Source organism: Carcharodon carcharias, chromosome 22, assembly GCF_017639515.1.
Source record: "Carcharodon carcharias isolate sCarCar2 chromosome 22, sCarCar2.pri, whole genome shotgun sequence".
In the NCBI taxonomy this organism is placed as follows: Eukaryota; Metazoa; Chordata; class Chondrichthyes; order Lamniformes; family Lamnidae; genus Carcharodon; species Carcharodon carcharias.
Genome location: NC_054488.1, coordinates 22843389 through 22859947, shown reverse-complemented (window position 1 = coordinate 22859947; position 16559 = coordinate 22843389). Strand labels below are relative to the sequence as shown.

Below are 16559 nucleotides of genomic sequence, written 5' to 3'. Positions count from 1 at the left end.
ATGGTTGATTTATCCCCTTCCTTGAATCCTTCTTCCTCACTGGGATATATCTTTGTTGAGAGTCATGAACAACTTTCTTAAACATCTGCCGTTGTTGATCAGCCGTCTTTTCTGCTAAACTTCTTTCCCAGTCCACTCCAGCCGACTCTGTCCTCATTCCAATGTAATTACCCTTATTTAAGTTTAGCACAGTTGTTTCTGACCCAAGTTTCTCACTCTCAAACTGAATGCTAAATTCTACCATATTATGGTCACTGTTTCCTCGGGGATCCTTTACTCTGAGATTATTTATTAAACCTGCCTCATCAGATCCAAAATAGCCTGATCCCTGGTTGGATTCACAATATATTCTAAGAAACTGTCCCGAATACAGTCTATGAATTCTTGCTTGTGTCTACCTCTGCCAATTTGATTTTCCCAATCTATATGAAGATTAAAGTCACCCATGATTAATGTACTTCCTTTTTTACATGCCTGATCTCCTGATTTATTCTCTGTCCTACAGTATAGCTACTGTCAGGGGGCCTATAGATTAATCCCACCAGTGTCGTCTTCCTCTTGTTATTTCTTACCTCCACTGAGATGGATCCTACATCTTTTGATCCAAGATCCTTTCTTGCTACCATACTTATTCCATCACGTACTAACAAAACTACCCCTTTCCTTCCTGCCTGTCTTTTCGAAAAGTCACATACCCTTGAATATTTAGTTCCCAGCTTTGATCTCCTTGTAACCATGTCTCTGTAATGGCTATAAGATCATACCCATTAACCCATATTAGTGCTGTTAATTCATTTATTTTGTTCTGAATACTACGTGCATTTAAATAATGTTTGTACACTCTATCCCTTCCTGTCACACACTGCATATCATTACCTAAATAGCTGCCCTACAAGGCTGCCATGTCCTATTTAGTTTAAAGCCCTCTCTACAGCCCTAGTTATTCAGTTCACCAAAGTACTGGTCCCAGCACAGTTCGAATGAAGCCCATCCCACTGGAACAGCTCCCTGCTACCCCAGTACTGGTGCCATTGCCCCATGAACTGAAACCCATTCCTTCCACACCAACCTCTGAGCCATGCATTTAACTCCTTAACTTTATTTACCCTATGCCAGTTTGCCCGTGGCTCAGGTAGCAATCCCAAGATTATTACTTCGGAGGTTCTGCTTTGTAATTTAGCTCCTAACTGTTCAAATTCTTTCAGCAGAACCTCCTTTCTAGCCCTATCAATGCCATTGGTACTAACATGGATGACAACAAGTGGATCCCTCCCCTCCCACTCCAAGTTCCTCTCCAGCCCAGAGGAGATGTCCTTAACTCTGGCACCGGGCAGGCAACACAGCCTTGGGGATTCATGCTCATGGCTGCAGCGAACAGTATCTAACTCCCTAATTATACTGTTCCCTACCACCATTATGTTCCCATTTCTTTCCCCCCACTTGAATGGCTCCCTGTACCACAGTGCCATGGTCAGTTCACCCTGCAGTCCCTGCTGTCGTCCACACAGCTTGCATAACATTGTCACTGTTGGACAGCTGCGGGAGGGCCAAGGATCCTAGAACACTACCTCCTGGGTCCCAAACCTGCTTCACCTGCAGCCATACCCTCCTGTCCCTGATCACAGATCAAATTTGAATTCTCTAATCTGAGGGATGCGACTGCCTCCTCGAGCAAAGTGCCCAGTTAACTTTCCCCCTCTTTGATGTAGTGCAATGTCTGCAGCTCAGACTCCAGCTCCTTAACTTGGATCCGAAGTTCCTCAAGCTGCAAACACTTGGTATAGGTCTGCTCACTCTGGATCACCTTGGTGTCCAGCAGCTCCCACATGCTGCAGCAGCAACACATCACCCATCCTGCCATCACTATCATATTTTATTCAATTTATTAATTAATTACTCTAGTATCTCCATTCTTTACACTTTATAATAATTATTTTTTATACACAACAGTATCAATCTTATACTTAACAAGCTATCTTTAAGAAAAAGAGAAAAAAAAGACTAGAGATCTAAACACAAACTAAAAACCTTACTTTAAAGATTGGAAATACTCACCAATCCTACTCACCAATCAGCTGCTCTCCGCACTCTTTAATACTGTTCTCTCACTCTCTCACTGTTAAAGGCCCCTCTCTTGCGCACTCCCCTCTCTCACTGTAAATGACCACGCTGTTTCTCTCACACTCTGGATTTACTTGCATTGGAGGAAGTTCAGAGAATCTTCGTTGGGCTTAAGGGATTGTCTTATGAGGGAAGGTTGAGCAAGTTGGGCCAACAGTCATTGGAATTCAGAAGAATGAGAGGTGATCTTATTGGAACATACAAGAGCATTATTCAGGGTAGATGTTTCCCCTCCTTGAGGTTGCGGGGGTTTGAGGGGGGAGCGGGGGGAGGGGAGTCTAGAACTAGGGGGCACATTTTCAGAATAAGAGGATATCCATTTAAAATGGAGATGAGAAGTTTCTTCTCAGAGGTGTGAATCTTTGAAATTCTCTACCTCAGTTGTGGAGACTGAATCATTGAATATATTCAAGGTTGAGGTAGAGATATTCTTGTACTGTAGGGGAGTTGAAGGTTCTTGGGACTGTGGAGAGCAGGCAGGGAAGTCGTGTTGAGGCCAAGACCAGGTAATGAGTATCTTATTGAATGATGGAGTATGCTCGAGGTGCCATACAGCTTATTCCTGTTTCTTCTTGTGCTCTTTATAGTAGTTGGAGAGAAACAATTTCCTCTATTGGGGAATCCAGAAACAAAGAGCACAGTCTTAAAATTAGAGCGAAGTCATTCAGAGCAATGTGAAGAAACACTTTCATGCAAAGGATAGTGGAAATGTAGAACATTCCGCACTACCATATAGAACAAAGATAATAAAAAGTAAGTTGAAGCATGGATAGCCATGATCTAATAAAATCTAATAGAATTGAATATAATAGAACATACTCGAGGGACTGAATGGCCTCTTTTGGAATAGTAACATAATTCTGGATTGGATTTTTGAGACATTCTAAAGGTGAATTGATTGAGTTCATACCTAGCACAAAGGAAGATGGTTGTGGTTGTTGGAGGTCATTATCTTCAGTTCCAGGATATCACTGTAGGAGTTCCTCAGAGTAGTGTCCTTCATCAATCACCTCCCTTCCATCATAATATCAGAAGTGGGGATATTCGTTGATGATCGCACAATATTCAGCACCATTCATGACGACTCAGATACTGAAGCAGTCCATGTCCAAATACAGCTAGACCTGGACAATATCCAGGCTTGGGCTGACTAGTGTCAAGTAACATTCGTGCCACACAAGTGCCAGGCAATGACCTTCTCCAACAAGAGAGAATCTAACCACACCCCCCTGACAGTCAATGGCATTACCATCACTGAATCTCCCACTATCAACATCGTGGGGGTTACTATTGAACAGAAACTGAACTGGACTAGCCATATTAATACTGTGGCTATAAGAGCAGGTCAGAGGCTAGGAATTCTGTGGTGACTTCCCAAAGCCTGTCCACTATCTACAAAGCACAAGTCAGGAGTGTGATGGAATACACTCCACTTACCTGGATGAGTGTAGCTTCAACAACACTCAAGAAGCTTGACACCATCCAAGACAAAGCAGCCCACTTGATTGGCACCCCATCATAAGACCATAAGGCAGAAGTAGGCAATTCGGCCCATTGAGTCTGCTGCATTCATTCAACAAGATCATGGCTGACCTGATAATCCTCAAATCCACTTTCCTGCTTTTTCCCCATAATGCTTGGTTCCCTTACTGATTAAAAATCTATCTCAGCCTCGAACATACTTAACGACTCAGCCTCTACAGCCCTCTGTGGTAAGGAATTCCACAGGTTAACAATGCTCTGAGAGAAGAAATTCCTCCTCATCTCTCTTAAATGGGCAACCCCTCACTCTGAGATTATGCCCTCTGGTCCTAGGCTCTCTCAGTAGGGGAAACAAGCTCGCAGCATCTACCCTGTCAAGCCTCCTAGGAATCTTATATGTTTCAATAAGGTCGCCTCTCATTCTTCTAAACTCCAATGAGTACAGGCCCAACTGACTCAACCTCTCCTCATATGAAAATCCCTCCATACCCGGGATCAACCTAGTAAATCTTCTCTGGATGCCTCCAATGCCAGTGTATCTTTCCTTAGGTAAGGGGACCAAAACTGTTCAGTAATCTAGATGTGGTCTAACTAGTGCCTTGCACAGTCTTAGCAAGACATCCCTATTTTTATACTCCATTCCCTTTGAAATAAAGGCTGACATTCCATTTGCCTTCCCTATTAACTTCTTAACTTGTATGCTAGCTTTTTGGGATTCAGCTCCTCTATTCTTCCTGCCAAAGAGCATAACCTCACATTTTCCCACATTATATTCCATCTGCCAAGTTTTTGCCCACTCACTTAACCTCTCTACATCCTTATGTAGACTCCTTGTGTCATCCTCACCACTTGCCTTCTCACCTATTTTTGCGTCACCTGCAAACTTGGTGATGGTACATTCGCTTCCCTCATCCAAGTCATTAGTATATATTGTAAATAATTGTGGCCACAGCACTGATCCCTTTGGCACTCCACTAGTTACAGGTTGCCATCTTGAAAATGCCCCCATTATCCCAACTCTCTGTCTTCTATTAGTTAGCCAATCCTCTATCCATGCTAATATACTAGCCCCACCACCATGGCTCTTATCTTATTAAGTAGCCTTATGTGCAGTACCTTATTGAATGCTTTTTGGAAATCCAAATATATTACATCTACTGGTTCCCCTTTATCTATCCTGCTTGTTTCCTCCTCAAAGAATTCTAATAACTTTGTTAGGCATGATTTCCCCTTCATGACCATGTGTGCGGAAGGTGTGTCCAAATGCAGCTTCTAGCTAACTGGATTTCGGAGCTGGAGCTGCAAGTGGACTCATTGTGGAGCATCCGCAATGCTGAGCAAGTCGTGGATAGCACGTTTAGTGAGGCGGTCACACTGCAGGTGAAGATTACACAGGCAGAAAGGGAATGGGTGACCATCATGAACAGTAAAAGACTCAGGAAGGTAGTGCAGGAGTCCCCTGTGGTCATCCCTCTCCCTAACAGATATACCGCTTTGGATACTGTTGTGGGGGGAGGGCCTCTCAGGGGAAAGCAGCAACAGCCAAGTTCATGGCACTGTGGGTGGCTCTGCTGCTCAGAGAGGGGGGGGAGGAAAACAAGTGGCAGGGCTATAGTGATAGGGGATTCAATAGTTAGGGGCACAGACAAACGCTTCTGTGGCCGCAAACATGAATCAGGGATGGTATGTTGCCTCCTTGGTGCCAGGGTCCAGGATGTCACGGAACAGCTGCAGGACATTCTGGGGAGGGAAGGTAAACAGCCAGTGGTCGTGGTACACATTGGTACCAAAGACATAGGTTAACTAAGGGATGAGGACCTGCAAGCTCAGTGCAGGAAGTCAAGAGATAAATTAAAATGCATGACCTCAAATGTAGTAATCTCAGGATTACTCCCAGTTCCACGTGCTAGCGAGAGCAGGAATAAAAGGATAGACCAAATGAACACATGGCTGGAGAGATGGTGTAGTCGGGAGGGATTCAGATTGTTGAGGCACTGGGACCGGTTCTGGGGAAGGTGGGGTCTGTACAAACCGGACGGGCTGCACCCAGGCAGAGCTGGGACCAGTGTCCTTGCAGGGGCTTTTGCTAGTTCTGTTGGGGAGTATTTAAACCAGTGTGGCAGGGGGATGGGATCCCAGGAGGAGGATCAGATAGGTCAGATTCAGATCAGAAAAATGGAGGTAGAACTTTAGCTCGGGACGTTGTGATAGACATGGAGTTACAGGAGAAGCAAAGTTTAAAAAGTGTCCAGCAAGGGGAATTGACGGGGTTAAACTGTTTACACTTCAATACAAGGAATATTACAAACAAGGTAGATGAGTTAAGGGCACAGGTAGACACATGGCAGCAGGATGTCATTGCTATAACAGACCTGGCTAAAGGAGGGACAAAACTGGCAGCTAAATGTCCCTGGTGATAGAGTCTTCAGAGACGGTAGAGTAGGGGATAAAAAAGGAGGGGGGTAGCACTAATGGTTAAAGAATCAATTCCAGTTGTGAGAAGTTATGACATACTAAATGAGTCAACAAACGAGGCTTTATGGATTGAGCTTAGAAATAAAAAAGGGGCAGTCACACTACTGGAAGTATACTACAGATCCCCAAACAGTGAAAGGGAGATAGAAGAACAAATATGTCGGCAAATTTCTGCTTTTAAGAACAAGAGGGCAATAATAGTAGGAGACGTCAACTATCCTAATATCAACTGGGATTCAAACAATATAAGGGGCACTGAAGGAGAAAAATTCATGCAGTGTGTCCAGGAAAATTTTTTCAACCAATTAGTGACAAATCCAACGAGACAAGATGCTCTCTAGAGCATCTTCTAGACCTAGTCTTGGGGAATGAAGAAGGGCAAGTGGGTGAAGTGACAGTTGGCGACCATATCGGGGACAGTGATCACAATTCAGTTAGATTTAGCATTACCATGGAAAAGGACAAAGATAAGGCAGGGGTAAAAGTCTTGAACTGGGGGAAGGCAAATTTTGCAGAAATGAGAATGGACTTGGCTATGGTGGACTGGACAGCACTGCTGGAGGATAAAAGAGTGGAAAACCAGTGGGAAGCACTAAAAAGTGAGATCATAATTGTACAAAGTAGTCATGTCCCCTACAAAAGTAAGAGTGGTACTGCCAAATCTAGACCCCCTGGTTGTCTAGAGGAATATAGGGGAAGATCAAACGGAAAAAGAAAGCGTACGATAGGCACAAAGAACTAAGCACTGCAGATAGCCTAGACGAATATAGGAAGTGTAGGGATGAAATAAAAAAGGAAATAAGGAAATCAAAGAGAAGGCATGAAAAAAGATTAGCAAGTAAAGTTAAAGATAACCCAAAGATGTTTTACCAATACATTAATGCTGAAAGGTTAGTTAAGGAAAAATTGGGACCTATCAGAGATGAAGATGGAAACTTGTGTGTAGATGCAGAGGCTGTGGGAAGGGTTTTGAATGAATATTTTGTCTCCGTGGTTACAAAGGAAAGAGAGGATGTAGATATAATAGTCCAGAAGGAACCCTGCGAGATATTGGATGGGATAGTCATAAAGAGAGAGGAAGTACTCGAAGGGTTGAAATCCTTGAAAGTTGTTAAGTCACCAGGGCCAGATGGATTGTTTCCGAGCTGCTGAAGGGAGTCAGAGAGGAGATAGCAGATGCTCTGAGGATGATTTTCCATCTCCACTAGATACAGGGGAGGTACCGGTGGACTGAAGAAATGCAAACGTAGTTCCATTGTTTAAAAAGGGATCAAAGGAAATGCCAAACAATTATAGGCCAGTTAGTCTTACATCGGTGGTGAGCAAATTAGTAGAATCAATCCTGAGAGATAGGATTAACTGTCATGTGGAAAGGCATGGACTAGTCAGGGATGGTCAGCATGGATTTGTTAAAGGAAGGTCTTCCCTCACAAATTTGATTGAATTCTTTGAGGAGGTTGATGAAGGTAGTGCAGTGGATGTTGTGTACATGGATTTTAGCAAGGCATTTAACAAGGTCCCACAATGCAGATTGGTCAGGAAAGTAAAAGCCCATGGGATTCAAGGTAATGTGGCAAACTGGATAAAAGGTTGGCTTTGTAACAGGAAACAAAGGGCAATGGTCGATGGATGCCCTTGCGAATGGAAAGTTGTCTCAAGTGGTGTTCCACAGGGCTCGGTGTTGGGACTCGTTGTTTGTGTTATATATTAACGATTTGGACGTGAACGTGGGGGGCACGATTGGGAAATTTGCAGATGACACAAAGATTGGCCGAGTAGTGGATAGTGTAGAGGATAGCCATAATCTCCAAAACGATATAGATGGGTTGGTGGTATGGGCGGTAAAGTGGCAGATGGATTTTAACATAGAGAAGTGTGAGGTCATACATTTAAGGTGGTCAAACAGTTATAGGGATTATTCAATAAATGGGAATATACTAAGAGGGTAAGATGAAGTGAGAGATCTTGGTGTACAAGTACACAGGTCCCTGAAGGCAGCAGTTCATGTAGACAAGGTTGTAAAGAAGGCATATGGAATGCTCTCCTTCATTGGCAGAGGTATAGAATATAAAAGTAAGGATATAATGTTCGAATTATATAAAACACTGGTGAGGCCACAACTGGAGTATTGTGTGTTCTGGTCGCCACATTACAGGAAGGACATAATAGCTCTGGAGAGAGTGCAGAGGAGGTTTACAAGAATGTTGCCAGGGTTAGGAAAGTGTAGCTACGAGGAGAGATTGGATAGGTTGGGGTTATTTTCCTTAGAACAAAGAAGGTTGAGAGGTGACTTGATTGAGGTGTACAAAATTATGAGGGGAATAGATAGAGTGGACAGGATAAGATTGTTTCCCTCGATGGAGAATTCTAGAACCAGGGGATATAGATTCAAGATAAGTGGCAGAAGGTGTAGGGGGGACATGAGGAAGAACTTTTTTACGCAGAGGGTAGTGGGTGTCTGGAATTCACTGCCCAAGTTGGTGGTAGAGGCAGAAACTCTAAACTCTTTTAAAAAGTACCTGGATCTGCACCTAAAGAGCTGTAAGCTGCAGGGCTGTGGGCCGGGTGCAGGAAGGTGGGATTAGAAAGGGCACCTGGGTGTCCTTGGGCTGGCATGGACAAGATGGGCCAAATGGCCTCCTTCTGTGCTGTAACTTCTCTGTGGTTCTATGGTTCTATGAAGCCATGCTGACTCTGCTTGATTATACTATGCATATCTAAATGCTCTGCTATTACATCCTTTATAACAGATTCTAACATTTTCCGAATGACAGATGTTAAGCCAACTGGCCTATAGTTACCTATTTTTTGTCTCCCTCCCTTTTTTAATAAGGGTGTTACATTGGCAGTTTTCCAACCCTCTGGGACTTTTCCAGAATCTAAGGATCCTTGGAAGATTACTACCAGTGCATCCACCATCTCTACAACTATTTCCTTTAATATCCTGGGATGCAACCCATCAGGTCCTGGTGACTTATCGGTCTTTAGCTCGATTAGTTTCCCTATCCACAAACATTCACTCCCTCCACTACCAATGCACAATGCTAGCAATGTGTACCATCTACAAAATGCACTGCAGGAACTCACCAAGGCTCCTTCAACAGCACCTTCCAAAATCCACAACCACTAGCATCTAGAAGGACAAGGGCAGCAGATCCATGGGAACGCCACCACCTGGAAGTTTCCCTCCAAGTCACTCATCATCCTCACTTGGAGATATATCGCTGTTCCTTCACTGTCGCTGGGTCAAAATCCTGGAACTCCTTCTCTAACAGCACTGTGGGTGTACCTACACCATATGGACTGCAGTGGTTCAAGAAGGCAGCTCACCACCACCTTCTCAAGGGCAATTAGGGATGGGCAATAAATGCTGGCGTAGCACATTCTATAAATTTTTAAAAACTTCAGTGACATCTACAGTGATTTACTAGGAAAGAGCAGGTAAAATTTCTGGTACTTTCAAACCATAATTACTCACTGAAAATTCTTACACATTTTCTGCGACTTACACATTTTCCATCAAAGAGGCTCAATATGCCTTTACTCACTTCATGCTTTCTGTTCTTAAATATTCTGCCAGTATTTCCAATGGCTGCTTTATAATACAGTCCCCACACGTATAAACAAAAGGACGAAGTTTATTAAAATAAACTTGAGTTTATATATTAAAAAAATCAAAGCACACACAAATACCTTGAAGTACCTAATAGACAATGAATACCTTTTAAGTCCAGTGGCTTATGTGGGTGAGTATGGCAACCATTTTTACACACTGAAAGATTCTGCAATAAAATGAATGAGCAATTAATCTGTTTTGGTAGTGGCGTTGGCTGAGGGAGGAGTGTTGTCCATGGCACTGGGAGGACTCCCTGCATGTCTTTGGTGCCACCTGATGGCAGTTCAGATAAATGCCTCATTCAAAGGACTGCTGAATAATTCTGACTGAGCAAAGAAAGATAGGAAGTATTTGCCTTTCATGACATCCCAAAGCACTTCACAGCCAATACTTTTTTGAGTGTAGCCCTGGTCGTAATATCGGAAACAATACAACTAATTTGCACACAGCAAGCTCCTGAAAACTGCAACAAAATAATGATCAAATATGTTTTAGTGGTTAAGGGATAAATATTGGCCAGGACACCAGGGATAACTTCTCTGCTTTGAAATAATGCCATAGAATCTTTTATGTGCATCTGAGAGGGCAATTTAGTGTCTTACTGAAAAGATGGTAAGAATAAGTGGGACCACAAAGAGCAGAGAGGGAAGGTGAGAGCTCAGTTCGAGAGATGAGAAACAGCGAGGGCAGTGGGGCTAGGTAGTTCCTAGTCAATTGGGAAAGAAAAATTGAGGCATGACATTACAGGAAAGCAGGTAGGTGATTGGCTGGTGATTATTTATGATCTAAACCAGGGCATAAAACCGGTGAGTCAACTTGTTTTATAAAGTAGGATTTATTACTAGTAAGATGTACTAAGTATTAGTCATGTTCATTGCTATTGGTAAGGTTTATTGATAGTAAGGTTTATTAGTGTTCATAAAGGTTTATTCGCAATATTACAATTTATTAGTCATAGCAAATTTATTAATAGAGATATAGCGGGTTGCTTGAACCTCGAGAGTGCACATCCTGTGCTATGTGGGAACATCAGGACACTTCCCGTGTCCTGGATAACCATTTGTGTAGGAAGTGTTGTCAGGTGAAGCAGTTTGAGCTCCAGGTTTCAGAACTTGAGCAGCAGCTGGTGTCACTGTGGTGCATCTGTGAGATTGAAAGCCACATGGATACACGTTTATGGATGGGGTCACCCCATAGCTTAAGGGTATACAGGGAGTCAGGGAATGGGTGACCACCAGATAGTCAAAAAGAAATAGGTACTTAGAGCAGGAGCCCCCCAAGTGCATCCCACTTTCTAACCTGTATTCTGTTCTGAATGCTGATGAGAGTGATTGTTCAACTGGGGAGTGCAGCCAGAGCTAAATCAAGGGCTCCATAAGAGTCATACAGACTCAAAACGTTAACTCTGTTTCTCTTTCCACAGATGCTGTCGGACCTGCTGAGTTTTTCCAGCATTTTTTGTTCTTATTTCAGATTTCCAGCATGCACAGTATTTTGCTTTTGTTCATGGCACCATGGGTGGCTCAGCTGGACAAGAGGGTACAAGGAGGACTGGAAGAGCAATAGTGATAAATCATTCTATAGTTAGCAGAGCAGACAGGTGTTTTTGTGGCCGCAGACAAGAATCCAGGTTGGTATGTTGCTTCCCTGGTGACAGGGTTGTCAATGAGTGGCTGCAGGACATTCTAGAGGGGGAGGGTGAACAGCCAGAAGCCGTGGTCTGCATTGGTACCAATGACATAGGTAGAAAAAAGGATGGGGTGCTGCAGGCAGAGTTTAGGAATTGGGAAAGACATTAAAAAGCAGGACCTCAAAATCTCTGGATTACTCCCAGTGTCGTGTGCCAGTGAGCATTGAAATAGGAGGTTAGAACAGATGAATGTGTAGCTGGAGAGATGGTGCAGGAGGGAGACCTTTAGATTCCTGGGGCACTGGGAGCTGTTGTGGGAGAGGTGGGACCTGTATCAGCCAGACAGTTTTTACCTCAAGGCCAGGACAAATATCCTTGCACAGTGCTGTTGGGCAGTGTTTAAACTAGTTTGGCAGGGTATGAGAACCCAAGGATGAATTTGGATGGGACAAAATCAGATGGAAATAGATGGCAGAAAATTAGTGAATGAGTTTGGAAAGCAGAGGAAGCAAAGGTTAGAAAATAAAGAAAGGAGTTTGGCAGTGCCCAAAGGTTACACTTCAATGTAAGGAGTATAGCAAATAAAGCAGACCAGCTGAGGGCCCAGATAGAAATGGGGCAGTTTGATATCATAGCTATTACAGAAACATGGCTTAAAAAAGGACCGGAATGGGAGCTCAACATTCCTGGTTATAGGGTTTTCAGAAAACATAGGGGGATAAAAGGTGGTAATTTTGGTCAAAGAAACAATTACAGCTGAGAGGAGGGATGACATGTTAGAAGGATCATCAGATGAGGCTATATAGATTGACTAAGGAATAAAAAAGGGACAGTTACACTTCTGAATGCATACTTTAGATCCCCAAACAGAGGGAGAATGAAGTGCAAAAACAGTAGGGCAGTAATAGGGAATTTAACTACTCCAATATTAACTGGGATAGTTTTAGTGTGAAAGAAATGGAGGGAACCGAATTTTTGAAGTGTATTCAGGAGAATGTTTTTGGTCTGTATGTAGCAAGTCCAATAAGAGAGTGTGGTCTTGGACTTAGTTTTAGGAAATGAAGCTGTGCAGGCGGAAGGAGTGGCAGTGGGAGTACATTTTGGTGCTAGTTATCATAACTCAGTTAGTTTTAACATACTTATGGAAAAGGACAAAGGTAGAACAAAAGTTAAAGTTCTAAATTGAGGTGAGGCCAATTTTACTCTGCTGAGGAGTGATTTAGCAAAAGTGGACTGGAAACGGCTACTTGAAAGTAAATCAGTGTCAGAGCAGTGGGAGGCATTCAAAGGGGAGATTCAAGTCATTCAGAGTAAACATATTCCCACAAAGAATAAGGGTGGGTTGGCCAAATCTCAAGCCCCCCGGATGTCAAGGAGCTTACAAGGTAAGATAAGGCAGAAAAGAAAGATTGTGTCAAATGCTGAGAACTCAATTCTACAGAAAGCCAAGAGGAGTATAGATAGTACAGGGGTGAAATTAAAAAGGAACTGGGAAAGCAAGGAGAGGGCATGAAAGAATATTGCCAAGCAAAACCAAGGTGAACCCAAAGATGTTTTACCAATACATTAAGAGTAAGTGGTTAACTAAGGGAAAGGTAACCTATATGTAGAGGCAGAAGATGTGGGAATGATTCTTAATGAATATTTTAAGTCTGTCTTCACAAAAAGGGATGACGATGCAAACATTGTAGTTAAGGAGGAGGAATGTGAAATATTGGATGTGATAAATATAGGGAGAGAGGAAATATTAAGTGGCTGACAGGTGTTTTTTGCGACTGGAAGACTGTTTCCAATGGGGTTCCGCACAGCTCAGTACTAGGTCCCCTGCTTTTGAATTTAAATGTAGCAGGCATGATCAAGAACTTTACAGATAACACAAAAATTGGACTGGTATCAATGGACTGGTCAGGTGGGCAGAAAAGTGGCAAATGGAATTCAACCCAGAGAAGTATGAGGTGATGCATTTGTCAAACAAGGCAAAGGAATACACAATAAATGGGAGGATACAGAGAGGTATAGAGGAAGTGAGGGATCTTCGAGTGCACATCCACGGATCCCTGAAGGTAGCAAGATACTTTCCTTTATTAGCTGAGGCATAGAATATAAGAGCTGGAACTATATAACACTAGTTAGGCCACAGCTTGAGTACTTAGTGCAGTTCTGGTCACCTCATTACGGAAAGGATCTAATTGCATTGGAGGGGGTACAAAGGAGATTTACTAAGATGTTGCTGGGACTAGAAAATTGCAGCTATTGGCTGGGGTTGTTTTCTTTGGAACAGAGGAGGCTGAGGGGAGATTTGATTGAACTGTACAAGGTTGTGAGGGGCCTGGATAGAGTGGATGAGAAGGACCTGTTTCCTTAGCAGAGAGGTCAGTGACTAGGGGGCATAGATTTAAAGTGATTGGTAGAAGGATTAAAGGGGAGATGAGGAAGAATCTTGTCACCAGAGGGTTGTGGGGTCTGGATCTCACTGCCTGAAAGAGTGGCAGAGGCAGAAACCCTCAACTCATTTAAAAGGTTTCTGAATACGCACTGACCAAGGTTACGGGTTACGGACCACGTGCTGGAAAATGGGATTAGGCTGGTGGCTCGTTTTTCAGCCGGCACAGACATTGTGGGCTGAGTGGGCTCTTCCTGTGCCGTAAATGTTTCTACATTTTCTAAGTATCTGAAAAGGAGAAATATGTAGGAAGAGGGTGGGGGAGTGGCAGTACCTGAATTGCTCCTTAGGAGAGCCAGCACGTACACAATGGGCTGAATGCCTGTAATGATTCTACGATCCTGACCATGCAACACTACCTCAGTACTGCATTGGCGTGTCAGCCTAGACTTGTGCTCAAATCTCTTGTGTGGGACTTGAACGCACAACCTTCTGAGTCAGAAGGAGTCCGATGTGAGAATGCCAACTGAATGCCAACTGAGCCAGGATTGACACCTCCAATGAAAAGCAACATCATTTAAAAAACAACTCTCCTTATTTAAAGCAAGAGGAACAGTCATGTCTGGGTCTTTTGTAGAAATAATGGATTGAGATTGATTACTATCATTGTATCATGCAACGACCAACAATACTCGGGTCGATCAACACTATCCAAGACAAAGTAACCCCATCCAGCAACTGAAACATTCACTCCCTCCATCATCACCGCACAGTGGCAGGAGTGTGTACCATCTTCAAGATGCAGTGTAGCAACTTGCCAAGTTTCCTTTAGCATCACCTTCCAAACTTCTACTGCCTAGAAAAACAAGGGCAGAAGACGCCTTGGAACACCACCAACTGCAAGTTCCCCTCCAGGCCACATGAAATCTGGGAATTTCTTTCCCAATGGCACAATGGTACTGACACCACGTACTGCAGTGGTTCAGGAAGGTGGCTCACCACCAGCTGCTTAAAGTCAATTAGGGATGGGCAACAAATGCTGGCCTTGCTAGCAATGCTCACATCCCTAGGATAATTTTTTTTAAAAAGGGTGATAGAAAGCAAATTAGGCGCTCCTTGGCTTTTTATCATCTAGCAGTTCCTACGTTTCCATTTACGCAATGCTGGTGTTTCTGAATGAGTAAACATCTTGAGAATCACTGTGGTTTGCTTTCATTTCCTGAGTCCTCATACAGCACTTCCTCTCCGTTTATGCTTATACATGGTGATCACCGAGACAACACAAAAAGTGCAAACACTGCTTAACCATGCACAAAGGATCAGGGCAACATGCCCAGGCTGACTACACTTGAGCCACAGCATTGTCAAGCAAATGGAATCTGTGTAATCGCAGACTCATGACACGGAGGTAAGTTGAATTTGTTCTGGTTGTGGCCCATTTCCTCCAATCTCGAACAGAAAAGAAGCTTCAAAATGGGGAAGTTGAGGAGTGGCTTCGCTGTATTTTTTTTTGTCACCCAGCTCCTGCTGGGCATTGCTGAAGTAATCTGCTGCTGATAAACTAGGTGCACCAATAAGTGTAAGTATTCTCATCAAATGAGGTAGAAAGAAGTGGGCTCAAAGTGTCCAGGGTGTATGAGAATGTAATTCAAATTAACTATACCCCTCTTTCAGTTTCCTAGCACCTAACTGGGCTGGAGGAGGGGAGAGGAACTTGCTCCAAGGCCTTTACTAGTGCTGTTTTGGAACCGGTTCTTACTGCATGAATGAAAGCAAATGAGGATGACTCTTCCCCATCAGCTTTCTCCTCTCCCTGTATAGAAACAAATAAGGCAGGGTCAAAATCCTGGAATTTCCTGTCTTACACTATTGGGAGATCACCATCACCAGCATGGATCGCAGTTGTTCAAGGTGAAGGTGAGGAGGTGGGTGGATCACTTTTCTGGACAACTCATTGTCAATAAATATGGAGTGGTCACATTCTGAAAACATTCTCAAAAAATTAGAGCTAGCCCAACATTCTTGGGAATAATGCCAAACCTTGTCTGGCAGTTCCCAAGTTCCACTTCTGGCCCACAGAACCCTTTCACACAACAGTGGAATTCTTTCTGTTCTCCCCTTCTGCTTTAAGTCCCCGAAGGGCACTGGATCTTGCTGTAATGTGAGAGCAGCCCTCCCAAGACCTCGATGCAAAGGTCACACTTTATCACCCTGAAGGGATTTAGCAGAATCTCACTTCAAAATGATGCTGGGTGGGGAGGGAGGAACTTGGACCAAGTCAGTGTTTCTGTGAACCATGAGAGTCAATCTTAAGGTGTCAGTTGTGGCTCAGCTGGTTGCATTCTTGTGCCTCAGTCACAAAGTTGTGAGTTCAATCCCACTCACAGACTTGAAAGCATCATCTAGGCTGATGCTGCATTGCCATACAGAGGGAGTGCTGCACTGTTGAAGGAAATATCTTTCGAGTGAGATGTTAAACCAAAGCCCGTTTACCTTTTCAGGTGGGCATCAAAGATCCAACTGCAATCTTCCCTGGTGTTCTGGCCTGAGCTACCATTCATAAAATAGAGTATCTGGACATTATCACATTGCTGTTTGTGGGATCTTGCTGTGTGCAAAATGGCTGCTGTACTTCCCACATTACAATAGTGACTACACTTCAAAAAGAGTACTTAACTAACTGAAAAACTACTTTGGGAGGCAGTGATTTCATGAAAGGTGCTATATAAATTTAAGTTCTGTTTTTTCCTGTGGCCAACTTGGTAATTTCTAATCAGCTCTAGAGTAGTCCTGGTTGACCCTCCTCACTGATGGAACCAGGAAGGTCAATCTTTTACTGGAGTTTATAAGTC

The 16559-nt window shown here is 43.4% G+C and overlaps 1 protein-coding gene across 1 annotated transcript in view; it reads left to right on the top strand.

Annotated features, from left to right (window-relative positions):
* Positions 1 to 14944: 14944 nt before the first annotated feature.
* Positions 14945 to 16559, top strand: part of pik3cg (phosphatidylinositol-4,5-bisphosphate 3-kinase, catalytic subunit gamma) — a 35759-nt gene continuing 34144 nt past the window's right edge. Inside the window, exon 1 of the mRNA XM_041217274.1 lies at positions 14945 to 15115. The gene's annotated coding sequence lies outside the window, so the exon portion shown is untranslated. The remainder of the gene's footprint in view (positions 15116 to 16559) is intronic.